Source organism: Nycticebus coucang, chromosome 11 (genome assembly GCF_027406575.1).
Source record: "Nycticebus coucang isolate mNycCou1 chromosome 11, mNycCou1.pri, whole genome shotgun sequence".
Classification (NCBI taxonomy): Eukaryota; Metazoa; Chordata; class Mammalia; order Primates; family Lorisidae; genus Nycticebus; species Nycticebus coucang.
In genome coordinates, this window is record NC_069790.1 from 37,771,743 (window position 1) to 37,775,005 (window position 3,263).

At 45.4% G+C, this 3,263-nt stretch overlaps 1 pseudogene; it reads right to left on the minus strand.

Annotated features, from left to right (window-relative positions):
• Positions 1-1,470: 1,470 nt before the first annotated feature.
• LOC128598841 (serine/arginine-rich splicing factor 4-like) lies at positions 1,471-2,871 on the minus strand (annotated as a pseudogene).
• Positions 2,872-3,263: the final 392 nt, after the last annotated feature.

A 3,263-nucleotide genomic window follows, 5' to 3' on the forward strand; every position in this document is an offset into this window, starting at 1 on the left:
TTATAGATTTATGTATATTGAACCAGCCTTGAGACTCTGGGATAAAACCCACTTGATCATGATGTATAATTTGTTTGATGTGTTGCTGGATTCTGTTTGTTAGGATCTTATTGAATATATTTGCATCTATATTCATTAGTGATATTGGTCTATAATTTTCTTTTCTTGTTGGGTCTTTTCCTGGTTTGGGGATCAGGGTGATGTTGCTTCATGGAATGTGTTGGGTAGTCTTCCTTTTTTTTCTATATTTTGGAACAGGTTGAGTAATATAAGTACTAGTTCCTCTTTAAAGGTTTGGTAGAATTCTGACGTGAAGCCATCTGGTCCTGGGCTTTTCTTTTTAAGGAGATTTTGTATGGTTGATGCTATTTCAGAACTTGATATTGGCCTGTTCAACATTTCCACTTGATTCTGGCTAAGGCTTGGAAGGAGATGTGCTTCCAAGTATTGGTCAATTTCCTTCAGATTTTCATATTTCTGAGAATAAAGTTTCTTGTAATATTCTTTAAGGATTTTTTGAATTTTTTTTTTTTGTCAAGCAAAAATAGTCTTTATTCAAATTTAATGGAAACAGGGGTCACTATACTTTGCAAGATGGGGAAAAATAAAATTAAAAAAATTCATTTATTTTCTTTCTTTTTTTTTTTTTTTTTTTTTTTGTAGAGACAGAGTCTCACTTTATTGCCCTTGGTAGAGTGTCGTGGCATCACAGCTCACAGCAACCTCCAGCTCCTGAGCTTAGGTGATTCTCTTGCCTAAGCCTCCCCAGTAGCTTGGACTACAGGTGCCCGCCACAGTGCCCAGCTATTTTTTGTTGCAGTTTGGCTGGGGCTGGGTTTGAACCCGCCACCCTTGGTATATGGGGTCGGCACCCTACTCACTGAGCCACAGGCGCCGCTCCTTTATTTTCTTTTTAAATATAAAACAATATAATCACAATACCAGAATATGGAACTCTACAGTTTATTTCCTATGGGTTACTGCAGGTATCAATTTTCCTCAACTGTGCTATTCACAACTTTGTTAAGTCCAAAATATGAAACCAAAGTGGTAGGAAACTTGAGACTTAGCACTTTCACTAAATGGCATACATCAAAGGGCATCAATTCAAGAGCAAAAATGGTTGAACTCACCATACCGACGTATGTCATCATTCCAGCCTTAGTGCCGTCCAGGGACTGAACTCTCTGTAGGAAAGGCCAGGCCTGAAAGCCAAGGCTTTTGGATATTCTCTTGTGGACCATGAGTAAAGGGGGATTTTTAAAGAGAAACTTTTTTTCAGTCGAGCAGGAAGGCCTGGTGCCAGGAGGCTTTACTGAGAGGAAGCACTTAAATTTAACAATTATAGACACACCATTAGGGGAGTTAAAAATGTACAGCAGTGACATGTTCTACTTCAATTACTTGTGCTACGGCTACCAAACATGTACAAAAGACTTCTTGGGTAGTTCCAGCTGTGGTCGTAGCCAGTTAGGACCTTGAGTGGGACCTAGATCTAGACCCGGAGGCTGATCTGGAAGCAGACCTGGATCGAGACTTGGACAGAGATGGGGTTTTTGAAGCTGACTTTGATCTGGAGCGTGATTCTGATGGAAGGTTTGGTTTCGATTTGGAATTCGATCTTGACCTAGACCGGGTCTCTTGATTGGTGCCAACATTCTCACTCTCCCCTCGGCCTTCCCTCTGGCCAGACTCCGACTTGGTGTGTTCGTGCTCCTTTGACACTGAGCGGAGGGTGACGGTGACTGCGAGCGTCGGTGTCTTCCTTCTTCTTCTTGCTGCTGCCTGCCTTGCTGTCTCGCTGGCTGCCCCGCCTCCTGCTCCTCTCGCTCTCGCTACTGCTGAGACTGCGGCTCCGGCTCTCTTCCCTGCTTCTCTTCCCGCTCTCGCTGCGGCTGCGGCTCCTGCTGCCCCCACGGCTGTGGCTGCGGCTGCGGCTCCTGCTGCCCCCACGGCTGTGGCTGCGGCTGCGGCTCTTGAGGAGGCCCTTCTCCTGGCTCCTGCTCCTGCTCACACTCCTCTGCTTCTCCTCCTCTGCTCTCCGCTCTTGACTCCGGCTCCGACTCTTGCTTTTACTTTTGTGCCTACTAGGACTTCGGCTCTTGGACTTGCCGGTGCTGCTGCTGTTCTGGTCTTCTCTTCAGCCTGGTCTTTGCTCTTGCTGCGACTGCGGCTGCGGCTCTTGCTCCGGGAGTGGGAGCCTGACCTGGACCCGGATCTGCTCTTAGAATGACTGCTTTTGCTGCCGCCGCTTCGGCTTCTGCTTTTACAGGAATGTCTGCTCCAAGAGCGAGACCTTGAATGGCTCCGGCTCCTGGAGTAGGATCGGCGTCGTCTGGAACCCGGCTTGTCTTCAACTAATCTGATTTTTCTGCCGTTATTCAGTTCCATCCAACTTTTCCAAAGCTCTTTTCATATCAGAATAAGATACAAATTCAATCACCCCTTCATTTTTGCGTGAGCATCTGCATAAGTCACTTCTCCGGCCTGACGCATATAATCCTTTAGGTCTTGCCAGCTGCACTGACTTGACAAATTCTCCACAATAAGTCTGTACTCTGTGCGGGTAGGAGGGCCATATTTATCTCGGCCACTTCTTCTATAACCATATCCACTGCGACCAGAACCGTAATTGCCATCTCAAAGTAGGCCGTGGGCATGCTCAACAATTACTAGCTCACCACAAAGGTCTTTACCATTCAGTTCATAAACTGCATCATCTGCATCACGCAGATCATCAAACTCCACAAAACCATATCCGTTCTTCAGATCCACTTCCAGGATCTTTCCAAAGCCCTTAAAGAAGCGCTCCACATTGCACTCCAGGGCCTGGTAGCTCAGGCGGCCAATGTACACCCGCAGCATCCTGCCAAGGGCCCCGGCCCCATGTAGGCAGGGGCCAGCAAAGTGAGAGCGCAGGGGAGGTGGGACCCACGCAGCAAAACCTGGGCCGATTTTTTGAATTTCTGAGGAATCTGTTGTTATTTCGTCTTTGTCGTTGCTGATTGATGAGATTAGAGATTTTACTTTTTTTTCCTGGTTAGGTTTGCCAAACATTTATCTATTTTATTGACCTTTTCAAAAAAACTAACTTTTTGATTTATTAATCTGTTGTATAATTCTTGTGTTTTCAATTTCATTTAATTCTGCTCTAATTTTGGTTATTTCTTTTCTTCTACTGGGTTTGGGATTGGAATGTTCTTCCTTTTCCAGTTGCTTGAGATGTCCCATTAAGTTGTTAACTTCCTCTCTTTGCCTTCTCT